Source organism: Dipodomys merriami, unplaced genomic scaffold (assembly GCF_024711535.1).
Source record: "Dipodomys merriami isolate MVZ:Mamm:240054 unplaced genomic scaffold, mDipMer1.0.p SCAF_59, whole genome shotgun sequence".
NCBI lineage: Eukaryota > Metazoa > Chordata > Mammalia > Rodentia > Heteromyidae > Dipodomys > Dipodomys merriami.
In genome coordinates, this window is record NW_027206168.1 from 653,580 (window position 1) to 670,731 (window position 17,152).

The 17,152-nt window shown below is 41.2% G+C and overlaps 1 pseudogene; it reads left to right on the plus strand.

Annotated features, from left to right (window-relative positions):
* The window catches only part of LOC138813129 (large ribosomal subunit protein eL30-like), a 113,769-nt pseudogene that overhangs the window by 64,586 nt on the left and 32,031 nt on the right, over positions 1–17,152 (plus strand).

Sequence of the window (17,152 nt, forward strand, 5' to 3'; positions counted from 1 at the left end):
TTTTTGACATGACAACTTGTACTTATAGTTGCATCGGGTCCACCTGTATCCTTAAACTATTTGTTTTTCCCCATCTCCTCCAAAAATTATACCGACATCAAATATAGTAAAAGCAGGGGTTATACTGTGGGGGAGGGACATACAAAGCTACAAAGAAATAATCTTATAAAAATCCCCCAACAACAAAGCCTCAAAGAAACAACTGCCCAATAAATAAGTGGGCTAATGACTTAAAGAGAAACTGCTCTGAAGAAGAAAGAAGGATGGCCAATAGACTCATGAAGAAATGCTCAACCTCCCTAGCCATAAAAGAAATTCAATCAAAACAACATTGAGATACCACCTCACCCCAGTTAGAATGGCTATAATCAAGACTCTAACAACAACAGATGCTGGAGGGGATGTGGACAGAAGGGAACCTTACTTCATTGTTGGTGGGAGTGTAAACTTGTTCAACCACTTTGGAAAGCAGTATGGAGGTTCCTCAAAAGACTTCACATAGAACTCCCCTATGACCCAGCAATCCCACTTTTGGGCATTTACCCAAATGTTTACAAACAAGACCACACTAAAGCTACCAGCACAACTATGTTTATTGCAGCATTATTTACCATAGGTAAGATATGGAACCAACCCAGATGCCCCTCAGTAGATGAATGGATCAAGAAAATGTGGTATATATATACAATGGAATTCTATGCCTCCATCAGAAAGAATGACATTTCCCCATTTGTTAGGAAATGGAAAGGCTTGGAAAAAATTATATTAAGTGAAGTAAGTCAGGCCCAAAGAAACATAGGTCCCATGGTTTCCCTTATTTGCAATATCTAGTATAGGTATGAGTCAAGCAGAAAAGGTCAGATAATGTGATGTTAGGAAAACGAACCCTTAAATATGTATTTTAATGTTTTCGTTTCTTTCATGCATGTGTTTCTAATGCATTTATAAGATTATTTCTTTGTTGCTTTGTATGTCCCTCCCCCACAGTGTAACCCCTGCTTTCACTATATTTGATGTTAGTATAACATGTGGAGGAGATGGGGACAAACAAGTCGTTTAAGGATTCAGGTGGACCTGTTGCAACAATGAGAAGTACAAAATGTCATGTCAAAACTAGCTTTACAATGTCAGTGTGGGGGGGAGGGGGGTATGATTGGGTGGGGGGGAGGGGGGAGGCTGGGAAGGGAGGTGAAGGGTAAACAAAGGAGGAGGCTGCAATGCTTGGTAAGAAATGTATGCATTATCCTGCCCATGTAATTGTAACCCCTCTGTACAGTATGTTCTCAAATAAAATAAAATAAAATATAAAAAAAAGAAATGCAAATCAAAACAACATTGAGATACCACCTCACCCCAGTTAGAATGGCTATAATCAAGAACTCTAACAACAACAGATGCTGGAGGGGATGTGGACAGAAGGGAACCTTACTTCATTGTTGGTGGGAGTGTAAACTTGTTCAACCACTTTGGAAAGCAGTATGGAGGTTCCTCAAAAGACTTCACATAGAACTCCCCTATGACCCAGCAATCCCACTTTTGGGCATTTACCCAAATGTTTACAAACAAGACCACACTAAAGCTACCAGCACAACTATGTTTATTGCAGCATTATTTACCATAGGTAAGATATGGAACCAACCCAGATGCTCCTCAGTAGATGAACGGATCAAGAAAATGTGGTATATATATACAATGGAATTCTATGCCTCCATCAGAAAGAATGACATTTCCCCATTTGTTAGGAAATGGAAAGGCTTGGAAAAAATTATATTAAGTGAAGTAAACCAAGCCCAAAGAAACATAGGTCCCATGGTTTCCCTTATTTGCAATATCTAATATATGTATGAGTCAAGCAGAAAAGGTCAGATAATGTGATGTTAGGAAAATGAACCCTTAGATATGTATTTAAATGTTTTTTCTTTCATGCATTTACTTACATTTCTAACTTATGAGGGGTTTGTGGAGATGTCATACCATTATAAGTCAAAGTGCATCTTTGCTCATTTTTGTAGCTCCCTTTCTGACAAGGAAGAAAACAGGGGATACCAGTTTGGGCAAGTAGGTTAATGAAGAGCTTCCTGAGGAATTCTGTGATGGCTTTACCTTTTCCTAGTAATGAGAACAAATGTGGCAGGAAAATCTCTTCCTTCACCTTTCACCTGCCTGACTTAGGTTATGGATATGATATCTGAAGCTGGGATTAACACCCCTTGATCACCAGTGGGAGGTAGAAGAAATGGGAGGGTTGCTTGGCCTGCCTTCACCAAGCTGAACCAAAGCCAGCACCACATGTCCTTAGACTCCTTGCTGGGTAAGAATATACACTCTTATTTGGTGAACAATGTGGATTGGGAGTTCTTTCTATTTGTAGCCATCAGCCTCCCAATGCAGAAGAGTTTGTAGAGTGAAGAACATCCTGAAGGCAAATAGAAAAGTTATAGGAAAGGATTTAGATGACAAACAATCTAAGCTAACCACTAGGAAACACACTGAAAAGGAGACTGAAATAGTAAGGTGAGAAGAAACCTCAATCCAGCCCAGACCTCAGGAACCTTCCTATGTGGATCCCATCTCTTACAGTTTGCACTCCACATAGTATGGAAAAACTAGAATGAATGAAGTCATTTTCTTTGTGAGATATCATGGCTTAGAAATGAGGTAGAGACGATCTCAACCGAACTACTCTATAGATAGTCCATAAGTTTTTGAATGCATAATTTAGAGGGACAAGAGCGAGTCATAGCAAAATAGGACTACTTGACTTGAGACGGATACTAAACATGAGAATGAGGCCAAAGTATAAGCACCCAAGACAACAGAGATAAGACTAACTTAGTTGTAAGTTTAAATGGAAATGAAAACTCCATTACTTGAAGCATAATACTCTTCAGGAAACATTCTGTTATGATTGAGTTGAGATGTTATGATTCTGTATGAGAGCCTAAACTAAACTTTTCAAATTTTATGGGCGGTTATTTACTATATGTAAATTCTACTTCTGAAAGGGAAAAAATGACCTAATCATAAAATTTAAACTTTGAAGAAAAAGAACTTCAGAAAGGTTAAGAGAAAAGGAATAGAAAAAGGATGCATAAATAATAGGCAAAAACAGCAAACAGCAAACATAATAATCTCAGGAAAAGTACAATATTAAATGCATCAAATAGAGTCATCTTTTATTGATGAGAAATACAAGCAAAAATGAAAACAATAAAAGTTTTTAATGTACCAAATAGCAGCACAGCAAAACCTTAAGACTGAAGAGAAGTGACCATAACAATCATTTTGAGAAAAATATCTAACAACTCCAAATTAATGACAGACATAGTAGGCTGGAAAAAAAATCTAACATATCTCTAAATTGATAGAGATTAGGTAGGCTAGAAACTGGGTTATTGAGACATTTAATAATATAATCTGTACAAATGAACATCAAATTCTGAAAACAAATTACTAAACTTCCATTAATGTTGCACAGCTCTTGACCATGTACTGTTTTCTGTTCACTATAATTTAAAACCCAACTATTTTAATCTAAAAAAATATTTTGAGGGGCTGGGAAGGTGGCTCAGTGGGAGAGTGCTTGCCTTGTATGCATGAGGCCCTGGCTTCGATTCCTCAGCACCACATTAAGCAGAAAAGGTCAGAAGTGGCACTGTGGCTCAAGTGGTAGAGCGCTCACCTTAAGCTGAAGAGCTGAGGGACAGCAATCAATCAATCAATAAATAGATAAATAAGTAAATAAATAAAACTTTAAGCTGTTGATCAGCAGGGGTTGTGGGCATAGGCAAAGAGAACCAGGCTGTATGGAGGAGTGAAATTAACAAGAGAGGGTTGAACTAAAAAGGAGGATAAAAGAGGCTAGATATGCTCAAAATGCATTATTTGCTCCTATGGAGACAGACAACATCTGTTCTCCCTATTCTGGAATGGGGTGGAAAGAGAACAGAGAGAATGAGAGAGGTGGGTCAGATCCACTGGACTACACTGTAAACATGAGTGGAAATGTAACAATAAAAATTTCCCCTGTATAACTAATGTAAACAAATAAGTAAATATATAATAGCTTTTGTTTCAATCACAAGGAACTGTAAAATGGTGGAAGACATAAAACTTCATTAAAACTCCTTTTTTTTCCAGTTCTGGGGTGTGAACTCAGAGCTTGGGCACTGTCCCTGAGCTTCTTTTGCTCAAGGCTAGCACTGTACCATTTGAGCCACAGCACCACTCCTGACTTTTTCTGTTTATGTGGTACTAAGGAATTGAACCCAGGGTTTCTGTTTACATGGTACTAAGGAATTGAACCCAGGATTTCTATGCATACTAGGCAAGCACTTTACCACTGAGCCACATTCCCAGCCCCTCATGAAAACTCTTCAGTCAAATGACAAAATTCTGCCATGTCAAGCTTTCAGATGGCTGTTGATTCTGTCCAAATAAACATTTCTTACCATTGAAGCTTTCCTTGTAAAACGGTACCAAGAAAAATACCCTTTGTGGTCACTGAAGAGAATTAAGGAAAAAAATATATCAGGACAAAGGAGAAGAAAAAAGTTAACAATCCTCCCAAATTAATAAAAATGTAACATTGAGTTAGAGGACAGAGAGAGAAAACCATCTTGACAAGTAAATCCACATGCCAGCTCTTAGTTATCAATACAGTACATGTTGAGTATGCTTTTCCTGTAAACTTTTTCCTGTAAGTAAGTTTCTCCCGATAGAGAGTAAATAAGCAGGGTTTGTGATTTATGCAGTTTTCTGCCATATATTCTTGTTTATTTGTTGTTTGTTTGTTGCTTGCTTGTATACAACTTAATGAATGTAAACACCATCATTAGATCCCAGGCCATACAAGAGTAGACGGCAACCCACATTTTATTAACTAGCTATAGTTCGGCATCTCCCAATGCTTCTCAATCCTTGCCAAACATTAAAACCTTGAGCACTTTCAAAAATGTATTCCTGCATATGTTTCCATATGGTTGTATTTTAAGTTGAACTTCCATATAAGAGAGAAAACAGAGTCATATGCACATGTACAAAATCAAACTGACTCGTGTGGTAGGTACAAGGGAGGATTCTAATGGTACAACTCTTTTGAGCAACTAATTAACAGTTTAACAAAATGAATATCAGGAAGTCAAAATGTGTTTCTTTGAGGGGTGGGGCTGAAGAGGAGTGGGGAAGAAGAACAGAGAAAGAAATGGTAGGTGAATAGAGTCATACTATCCCATGTACATATGTGAAAAATGGAACTTGGTAACTTGAAGGGATGGGTGGGGTTGGGAGAGATGTTGGGGAGAAAGATGAGAGAGGTGGCATTTATCATTTATCAGTGATTAAATTGAAATGTTGTATAACTTTGTGTAACTGCATAAAGATACAATAAAAACTAAACATTACTCAAAATGCCTTTGTCTAGAATAGAACAAAGAAACTTATTTGGATAGGCTTCTTTGGACAAGGACAGGGGATGGGGTAGAGGGGTGAGAGATTGGTTGGACTTTAGTGTAAATGTGTAGAGATGTGATGATGTCCAATATAAGCTCAAAAAAGAAAACCCCTATGCCTGGGCCCCTCCCTAAGCCAGTGGAATTGTGTTGAAACTGGGTGATCATGGGGTTGCAAAGCATCTCAGCCATTCCCAGTGTTCAGCTACGGCTGAGAGCCATCACGACAGACCAGGGGCTCCCAACACATGGATCGGAGGCTGGTAGCTCAGCACCAACTGGGAAAGGGTTAGAAATGCAATTTCTTGGCCTCTACACTCTAAAGAATTAGAACTCTTGTGGGTGGGGATTGGGGGCATCGACGTTTTCACAAGACCTCTATGTGACTCTTTATGTCATACTGAATATTGAGGATTTTAAGAGATCACCCTATGACCTGAAGTAATCAAGAGAAGTGTTTTCCAACAGGGCTTGATCATAACTATTGCCTTTGATGACTTGTAAAATTACTACCAGAAAAAAAAGCATAGAATCAGAATTGCTAGCCATTTCTAGGTAGGAACCTAGAAGAGCATTTTTAATGAATGTATACATCAATCTTTGCAATTTTAAGAAATGTTCAGAAAGAAAAGTAAGCTTGTAAACATTAACAATTGGTCATTTTTTTAAATGATAGAACATGGTGGCTCAGGTTTGCTCTTGAAATTACTGACAAATTTGTGTATATTGAAGATCTCAAGAGCCTACCCCTTATCAATTTCCCAAGCACGTTATAAGAAGTTCATTTAATATCTTCAAGGCATAGATAATTCCTATTAGGGAATTATTAGGTTGTTGGAACAGCCTTTGTCAAAGTTTGGATCTATCAGCATCAAGGGTAACTGGATAAGTGGAAGTTTCAGGCTAGATAGGACCTCAGACAGAAACAATACCAAGGATACTGTGGAACCAGTTAGGTGTTGGAGAGACCGCACTTTATCAGAAGCCTGGTCATTAGCGTTGAAGTGAGCTAAGTATTTGCAGATGCTTCGAAGAGTTGGAACAAATTTGGAAGGGATATTCATTTGAGACAGAGAAAATGTAAAAGAAAGTAAATGACAAGGCTTATGGTGAGGCTAAGAAGGAACTCTGATCTTGAGCTCTATAAAGTGGGAGTCCTGTTATCAAGTTAAGAGGTGGGAATCACAGGAGATGAAAGTTGAAAGTACTACCATGGGGAAATGAGGAGATTAGGGATCAACAGTCAATACTTTGATTCAAGAGAGGTCATGTCCTATCATCTTCATTCCTGTTCTGCCACCTAGACAATGAGATAAGGAAATCACAGTAGGGAGATGGCTCAGGGGGGCAGTGATGGACACTTCAGCTGCAGGGAAGGAGAGGGGAATTTCATCCCAGAATTCTATGAGAAAAACCTCACCCTTTGTTTGGCATAAGAAGTGGCCACATGAAAGCTGGGCACCGGTGGCTCACGCATGTAATCCTAGCTACTCAAGAGGCTTAGATCTGAGGATCACCATTCAAAGCCAACCCAGGCAAGGAAAGTCCATGGGACTCTCATCTCCAATTAACCACCAGAAAACCAGAAGTAGCATTGTGGCTCAAGTGGTAGAGCACTTGCCTTGAGTTAAAGAGCTCAGGACAGCTGCCCAGGCCCAGAGTTCAAGCCCCATGACCAACAGATTAATTAATTAATTAATTAATTAATTTTTAAAAAGCCACATGGGAAATGAGGTTGGCTTGTGCTTCGTGAAGTTACTGTTACTGGTATATAGTAAAGAAGTCCTACAGCCGAGAAATGATAGAGAATCTACTGATTTTATTAGGTCCAGAAAATAGCATAGGATGAAAATCTGGGAAGAAGCATGAAAGAGCTTTCAGTCATGGAATTAACAACATGGATAACTGGTTGGACAGGGATGGAGAGGAAGAGATTTAGAGAAGCAGAGATCATTTGATGGCTATGCCAGTTGCCTGGATGAATGGTGTTATCATGAGCTCAAATGAGAACCAGCACACAGAGATAGGATCCTCTGATGAGGGAGAATTGGATCTGTGTCCTGGAATTTACGGACATCCCACCGCAGACTCATCCTACATCTTCATCTTCTTTTTTATGTGCTGAGAATGTCATTCCATCTCCCAAAATTAAAATTTCAGAGCCCTCTTGGCACTTCCCTTTACTTCTTTCATAACATGGTGAGTACTAAAAGTTGTCTTCCCATGTTTTGTATAAACATCCATTTTCCCCCTGTTCTCTCTACCATCTGATGACTTCAGACCCTTAACAGCATCTCCAATTGACCTTAATACCTACCTGGCTGGCTTTCCTACATCTAGTTTCCTCCTCTCTTCATTATTTCTGCCTAGCATGGATTTTCTTGTGTAATCCCACCCCCCCATGTCTCCCATTCATTAAATCATCTATGACAGTACATCAACTCCACAGCACCTGAGATATTTTTCTAAACTAACTCTTTTTTCCAATCCAGCTCTACATTGCCTCTTCAATTTTATCCCTTAACCTTCCTTGAATAAGATTAATTTTGAGTCACTTGAATTAGATTGATCTCCTGACTTTGCTTTTTTTTCCCCTCAGTTTATCTGTAACTTTGTTTGCTTTATCTCCTCTCTGTTGGAGATCCCTATACTTTAATCCAAATGTTTAGATTCAGCAAAATCTCCAAAAAGTCTGCCCTTAAGTAAGATTAGCTCTTTCAAGCTAGGTGCTGGCAGCTTGTGCCTGTAATTCTAGCTACTAAAGAGACCAAAATATGAGGATCATGGTTCTGAAGCCAGCCTGTGCAGGAATGGACATGAGACTCTTATCTCCAATTAAGCACCAAAGTCAGAAGTGGAGATGTGGCTCAACTGGTAGAGTGCTTGCCTTGAGAAAAAAAAAAATCTCAGGGATAGTGGTCAGTCTCTCAGTACAAGCCCCAAAACTGCCCCACCTCAAAAAAAAAAAAGATTAGCTCTTTCATTTTTAGCTTTTTTGACTACTTGGGCATGCATTTATAGATTCCTTACATAGCATTTCTTACATTGTTGCTGCATTTTCTATTAATTCATATTAGTCTTAAATTTCCAGTTTGATTATTATTAGTCTATTCTTTCTTATCTCACATATACCCAGGGCAATAATGAAATAAAATGTTGGGTCCTTAATGCATATTTAGAGAATGAATGAATGATGTACATTTAGAACGCCCTTGGAAGTGTTTGCCCTGTTTTATAATAAGAAGTTCAAAAGTAGATGTCTATGCATCCTTGGCTAGTAGCAAGTAGATACCAGGCAAAATGAGTAGAGAAAAAGAAAACTTAAATCACAAGATGAGTTATCAATATAGATAATTCAAGATAGGTGTGTTATACTGTGGAAACTCTTGATTCCAAAACTGCAGTGAATCATCACATCAGCAGAGCTTTGCCTCCTACACTCTAAATGCCCAGAAGGTTTTGCTCGGTAGAATCCCTTGGAGGCGAAGACTGGCGAAAACTATTTCTCCTTACCACCATCTAAAATCACCATGGCAGGTGACTGATGTTGTGATCCTCAGAATACAGGCTCTTAAAGATTCCAATTAACTTTTATAACCAGAGACAGCCCTATGGCCATGCCAGTTTTTAAAGGAAGCAGGAAAAAGTGTCATATGATTATGTCCAGGAAGAAAGAACAAGGTAACACACATGTGACTATCGCAGGTGTCAGTGTTGGGTAAGAAAAGTATATCAGCTGGGGCTGCTTGGCTGTACCTAGCAAAAATGAATTCTAATTACTTATATGAAATGACAATTTCTAACTAGGATAGCTTGGAGAATCTAAGGAAATCTATCTTGAAGAACACAGGGCCACGGTTAATCATGGCCAGACAGATGAAGAATTAGATCAGCTTCAGAGTTCTTCCAATAGTATGAATCAGCTACACTCATATTGTCTCTTTTCCTCATTTACCTTTCGAATCTTGCATGAGACTATCTAACTGGTCAATTTGTACTACCACAATCAGAAATCCCTAGTAGAAGCAAGAAGAGTCACCAAAGGAGGATCAAGACGGTATTAGATAAAAGAGGAACAATGAAAGATGAAGTTCACAGTGTGAGTAAATAAGGATGTGATCAATTAAAAGGCTGGCCAAGTAAATAAATTAAAAGACTAGGCCTGTAATCTTAGTTACTCAGGACGTTGAGATCTGGTTCCAAATCAGTCTGAGAAGGAAAGTCCATGAGACTCTTATCTCCAATTAACCAAAAAAAAAAAAAAAACTGTAAGTTGAGGTGTGACTCAAGTGGTAGGGCACTAGCTTTGTGCAAAAAAAAAAAAGCTCAAGGACAGTGCCAAGGCCCTGAGCTTAAGCCCCAGGACTGGCGTGCCCAAGTGCCTGTGTACACACACACACACACACACACACACACACACACACACACACACACACACACACACACACACACACACACACACACACACACACACACACACACACACACACACACACACCAAAGACTGGTATGCCTGTGCTGCAAGAATTTGTGCAAAGACAGTTTCTCTTATTTCTCTTATCTAGATATCACAAAGCTTGTTCTTGGCTTTTACTTCATTTCTTCCATAAAATAAATCTAACTCTTACTTATCTCCTCAAGGACAAATCTTATCGGATGTCATTAATGACAGTATAATACCATTACAGTAATAATTAATGACTTTATTGTAGCAGCCAAAGTTTCTCTTTCAGTGAACAAAAACAGATGCCTCCTCTCTCAAATAGCTTCCAGAAAAATCCACAGCTGATGGTCTCTGGTGTTACCTGCTAGGAACTGAAACTAAACTGAGATGACCAGCTGTGTAACACTTTGGATTAAAAAGGAATGAGTTTATGAGGGGACAAATCATTCATCTCCAGAAACTCTCCCCAGATTCCCAGGCTCTGTGAGCAGAAGCAGCAGCTCATTCACCAGAACAGGAATATTCTGGGATGCCCAAAACAGGGCATGACTCCCACCATTCCCAAAACATCTTTTTCAAACAAGAACTTAAATGAAAGAGTCAGCGAGTCAGAGTTTCTCTATGTGAAACCAAATGTAGAGAATCTAAGGACTGCCCTTGATAAAGTTCTTTCTTTCTTTCTTATTTTTCAGCCTAAAGGTGTGTCAGTCGGTTCTTGCTGTGTAACACAATATGATGGATTGATGACTTTAAGTGATAGCCATTTATCTTTCTCCTGATTCTACAAGTCAGTGATTTGAACCAGGCTTGATGAGCCCACTCCACAATACCCAGCTGGGTCATTCTTTCTCTTCAGACAGCCAGTCTTCTAATTTTAGAGCTAGGTTGGCTGAGGTGACAGGGACAACTAAGCCTGTGTCTTATTCATCCAGTGGAAAAGCCTGGAAAAGGCTGCTTCCCCTCATGGTGGGAGATGTAAGAGCATCAGCTGGTAGGGCTAGTTTATGAGCTTGTGGGGGGGGGGGTGTTTGTGTTTGTGAGAGAGAGAGAGAGAGACAGAGAGAGACAGAGAGAGAGAGAGACAGAGAGAGAGAGAAGGAGAGAGAGAGAGAGAGAAGGAGAGAGAGAGAGAGAGAGAGAGAGTGTGTGTGTGTGTGTGTGTACTGGGACTTAATGGTAGGGCCTTGAGCTCTTGTTCTACTTCTTTGCTCAAGACTGGTGTTCTACCACTTGAATCATATCTCCACTTCCAGATTTTTGCAGATCTACTGAAGTTAAGAGTCTCAGATTTTTTTTCTTCAGAGCTGGCTTCAAACCATGATCCTCATATTAGCCTTCTGAGTAGCTAGGGTTATAGGAATGAGCCACCAGTGCCCAGCTCATGATTATTTTGTAAGCCTTTGTCTTGTCCTTGCTAATTCCCTGCTGTCCATGGCAAGTCCACATCCAACAGAGACTCAAAATTAGGAAAACATCTCTACCTTTTGACTGGAGGAGTTGCACACTACACACTGCAAGGCCATGAATGCAAGAATGGGCAGAATTTTGGAAATGACACTGTGGCTCAAGTGGTAGAGCATTAGCCTTGAGCACAAAGAGGCTCGGGGAAAGTACCCAGGCCCTGAGTTCAAGCCCTGCAACTGACAAAAAATAAAAATAGGACTGGGAATGTGGTTTAGTGGTAGAGTGCTTGCCTAGCATGTGTGGAATCCTGGGTTCGATTCCTCAGTACCACATAAGCAGAAAAGGCTGGAAGTGGTGCTCTGGCTCAAGTGGTAGAGCTCTAGTCTTGAGCACAGAGACTTATGGACAGTGCATAGGCCCTGAGTTCAAGCCCCAGGACTGGCAAAAAATAAATAATAAATAAATAAAAATAAAATAAATATAATGAGCAGAGTTTGTGGCCACTTTTTTAGGTAAACTTTAATGGGACCCCATGGATCAAAAGTTGAAAAACATTTGGCTCATCTGTAGGACAATCCTCTGAATTAGATGGATTCTAGCCTACCCAAGTCATACGCTGGGAACCAGCTATGTCTAAATCTCTCTATTCTGTAGGCTTCTCCATTGCCCAATGAAATGGACATTTATCTCACCTCCCCAGCCTTGGCCATCTGGCCTCGTACTGCCTATTTCTTGAAAAATGTAGCATCTTCAGAGAGGGACCCTCTGTACCCACCCAGACCTTGGGAAGACAGGCAGCCTTTCAGTGTGGTGCTTTCTGCTGATGGCTGGAACAGTTCAAAGTGAGATCATTTCAAGCTCTTATTTGACTCAAAGAATTCGCGTGTCTTTTGATCCACCTTCCACTCTGACAAATGCGCTCTTCCCTATCACATTCAAACACACACCCCCTTCAGAAGCCAGTAAACTCATCCCCTGCCAAGGAATGGATTTTCTCCCTATCACTCTATTTGAGCGATAAAAGGGTTTAATGTCCCAAGTTCATTTTTTTTTCCAGTAGCTAACTCAGAAATACCCGGCTCAGCAAAGCGCCTAAGCTCTTTCTACAGTTATTAAACTGTTATCCCTAATTCCTTTGGAGTCTCAACCTAGCAGCCATGATTCTGAGGCCACTGCCTATTAAATCTGCATTTTGCATAGGGAGATAAAGCAGAACTGCTTGACCCTGTTTACAAGGATGACAAAGAGGCCCCGCAGGCTGCTGGGCCTGTCAGCACTTTTTTTCCTCTCTGGAAGGCTGTGTAAAATGGCCCCTCACCCCTCCTGGCCCAGGCACACCGCCAATTTGCAAACTCTTCCACAACACAATTACTTCCGGGGCAGGAGTGGGGCAGTTTTGTTATGTGTTTAGGTAGTGTGAGCAGGCAGCAAGCACAATCAAACTGAAAGAGATGGTGGGTCCACCCAGACACACCTAGATGAAGCCAAAACTCACCCTGGAAGAAAAGCAGCTTGCCCAAAATGAGGGTTTCCAAGTTGTACACATATCTCCTCAGGGGGTTGAAGATGATGCTCCTTGTAATATAGGAACAAAATAGAGGGAGATACTGCTTACTGATGGATCCATTCCAGGAAATGTGTCGCTAGTTGGTTTTTGTCTTTGTGCCAACCTCCTAGAGTAAATTAAGCACAAAACAAATAAATGTGGCCTCTTAGCCATGGTATAACTAAGGTGCCCATGCTACAAACCCATACCACATGTTGCCAAAAAAGAGTTCCATAGGCAAATGAAAGACAAAGTGAATATTTGTATGCCTGAGCATATATATCATAAAAAAGTATGTTAAAGTACTAAGCATACTAACCCATGGAAATTTCTCAGCCCCATTATTAATGCTACAGGACCACTGTTGTACATGCAGTCTGTCACTGGCAGAAGTGCTGTTATTGAAACACTGATACATGGTTCTATTGTTTATTTAGTTGTTTGGTTTTGGTTTTGGTGGTACTAAGATTTGAACTCAGGGCCTTCCTTGCGTGGCAGGCACTCTACCATTTGAACCATTCTCTCAGCCCTGCTACACGGCACTTGACACTAAAACAAACACTGCTGAGTATTTAACCTCAACCTTTTGGTATTTATACCTTGTGCATATTTATCACATAAATAAATTTTAGGCTGAAACCTTTTTGTCATTTATATTTTATGTGTGGTGAAACATTTCTAACCAATGAGTTGACACAGTCAACCGTGTTTTTGAAAACTCCCCAAACGGGTAATGAAGAAGATAAAGATGACAAAGTTGAAAGCCCACACGTGTATACCCCACAACCACTTGCCAATAAGTATATAGCTGCTTGGCAAAGAAAGGAAATTTGAATACGAAGGTCATGGGAATGGTTTCATTCAGCTATTATAACTGTTGGTCTAAACCGAATCTCATCATCCCAGGGCCCCTAAACACAGAGACATTACAGCAGCAAGCAGAAGTTAGATAACCACACCACCTCCAGGACAACAGGATATCCCAGCCTTCTCGATTGAAGGCTTTCTTCTACAAGCTTTGTAGCTGTGAATGCACTGATGTTTACAGTCACCTACGAGGCACTGGGGTAGACAGATGTTAAAAAAAAGCCTCTGTGACCTCTTCTACCCATACATGGGATCCAAATTTTTGTGTAGTTTATCCCCTGCCACTGAGTGTGAGTAAGATGTGTGTTTTTTTTTCTGTCTAACAAAGTAGAATGGGACACATTTACACGTTTGTGGCAAAATGATCGTGTTATGTAAGAGTATGGTGCTAACTTGCTGGAGTACCTTGCTGCCTCTGTCTGATTTTGAGAAAGGCATTGGCCATGTGTCAAAAAAAAAAAGTGGATGTAAGCCAACAGCCAATGAGGAAAACAAGCCACGATTCCTCTAACCTCAAGGAAATACGTTCTGCTAACCATCCAAATGAGCTTAGAAGTGGATCCTCCCAAGTGGAGTCTCAGATGAGACCTTAACCCACTTCTTTCAGCCCTGCAGAGGACACAGCTGAATCATACCCAGACTCTTCACCCACAGAAATTAACTATGGGATGGTAATTGTATGGTTTAAGCCTTTAGGTTTGCAGGTATAGATAACTAATACTGGCAGATATGTTTCCACTTATGTTACAGGTCGAAGGTTAAGTTAACTGTGCACTCACCCAGCTAGAAAGACAACTGCGTGAGAATCCAGGAGTCTGATCCAGGAATAAGACTCTAACCACTATGCTTCCCTGCCTTTGGAACTGCTTGACCTTCTAGCTCAGAAGTCATCTTTCCCATCTCCTTCCCTATCCTGAAGCCACCGCTATGGTTTTGATAGGATTCACTCATCCTAACTTGATGCCTTGGAGGTCTGGTCTCCAATGTGCCAATTGGAATTTGTAAGAAATGGGACAGAATACAAAGTAATTAAGTCAGTGTCGGGCATCACCCTTGGAAGGGATTAATGCTGAGTTCATTCCCCCTAAGAAAAGGCTGTTGGGGGTGGAGGTTGAGAGAGAATCTGAGCCCTGAATCTCTCATCTCGTTCTATGATCCTTCTCCCATTATGAAGCCATCCATCCTAAGATCCTTACCAGGGTTGAGCAGAGGCTGGTGGCCTGCTCTTAAAATTGCCAATGTAGGAGCTAAACAGATGTTTTTATTCATAAATCACCCGGTCCCGAGTATTACGTTATAGCAACAACAACAAAATGGAGCCATGCAAACAGAAAACCCAATTCCTTACCATCCCAGTGCCAAGACAGTGGCATGGCATTTGTGCAGCTCAAAGGAGGGTGCGAGGGACTAAGGGGTGGCAGGCACTCCTTGCACAGCGCTGGCATCAGGGAAGAAGCAAAGCTTAGCAGCAGACCAAAGGCTCCAGCTGTCTGTGGCTCTGAATAAGCTCTGCCAATAACTCAAGTTTCCCCACAAATGAAGGAGAAAAATAAGTCTGTGGGTGTCGTTGAGAGAATCTTGGCATGGAAGTCAGAAGACTCAGATGTTACCCCTTCACTCTGCCAACCCAATTGGGAGGCCGTGGGAACTTGAGGGGGTCCCCCTCAGCTCCTGGGCTGCTTCTTTCTCATGTCCAAAGGGAAGACTTTGGATGGGATGATTTTCCAGCATCCAAAAAAAATTTACATAATTCTAAGGTACTGCTGTGGTTTAAATTCATCTAATGCTTTCCTCTCCACCCTCCACCCCCCTCCCACCTCCCACAACCCACCTCCCATGGCAAGTTGCATTTCAGCTGCCTGATTCTGAAACTCAGGTGACATATTTCTAATGGAGAATAAGCCAGAAAGGAAAAGAAAAGAAACAGAAAGAAACCTCATGGGGCCAGAGACACAAGGAAGGATGGAATTAGTAACAGCCAAGACGAAATTCACACTACACTCAAAGCTATTGAAACCCAGAGCTCCAGCCTGGCCATTTTTCTGCCCACCATCTCTGCTCAGCAGCCAGGGCTCCTATGTGCTGGTTTCCCTTGTAGGTTGAGCCCCAGCCTGCATGACAGTCTCATTTTTCACTCAATGCTTGCGGTGAATGCTAAACTGTAATCTCTTTTTGCATGCTTCAGTTCCAAATTCATAACTAGAGGAGCAGACCTGGTTGTCTGCAAGCAATCACTGTTAGCCGCTCTGCCCAGCAGAGCTAAGCAGTCCTGCAATCCGGGGGCTTTTTCTCTGCTTCACACTGTGTCAAAATGCATCACGAAAGGACACAAAGAAATGGCAACTGGAAACTCCCCATTTTCCAATCCTTTTACTATCTAATTGTTCTTCTTCTTTAAGGCTTGGCCATTCTCAAAATAGGCTAAGGTCCTTAGTTGGATTGTTTCCATTTTTTTTTTTTTTTTAAGAAAAATGCACTATAAAAGCGAGGCCCTTCCCACAGCTTGGAACTGGGCATTGCTCAAGGTCATTGTCCTAAGACTGCTTTCTATGCCTTGAGATGCTCCTCCCTCTTTTCTCCTTCCCCCTCCCCTGAGCCTCTAATTCCCTCCCAGGATCCAATCCGTTGCTGTAACTCTTACAACTTGACCTAATGAAGAGATCCTATGAAAGCAAAGCAGATCTACAGTTTAAGAATCTTCTGTGGGCTTCCCGTGGTGTTCAGAATGACATCAACTCCTTGACATCCATGGTAATTGCTGCCTGGATCTCTCACCATTAGTAGGTCTCACAGGGCCAGTACCTTCCAGCCACAAGAGGTTTTCATGCTCTCTCTCAAGTATCCCATAGGGGCCTTTGCATATGCTCTCCCCTTGGCTGCCAATGTCCTTTCCTCAGACATCCTAACGATTGTTTATTAGTCCCAGGTTAGGAAACTGTGCCCAGCGAATGTCATTTCTGATTGAGCAAGACCACTGGTGTTCACATGCACATGCCTGCACTAGATAACTCTATCTGAGGCCCTCTCTGGCCACTGGAGCCTATGCTGCCCAGGGGTAGGTCAGGCTAAAAGCACTGGTAAACTGATGGTCACAGAAGTCATTTCTGGGGGTCAACACATAGCACCAGTAAGGCGCACATTCTGCCAAGCCCTGCAGAAGGAAGCAATAGTTGCTCACAAGATAACTTGCTTGGCACAGCTTCCTTCACAATGCTCCTCCCTGTCTTCCTCCCCCATCCCTCCACTACTACCATTTTGCGTGGTCTTTCTGCGGAGCTATTGATCTTTAAATCTGTCTCGGAGCTTAGCTTCACAATCTACATCCGCACTGTGCCAGGCACATAGTAGTTTCTCAAGAAATGTCTGGCAGGAAATGACTGAACTCATGTATAGCTTACAGCGCCAGGTGCTCAGCTCTAACTTAAATTGGATTAAATTTCC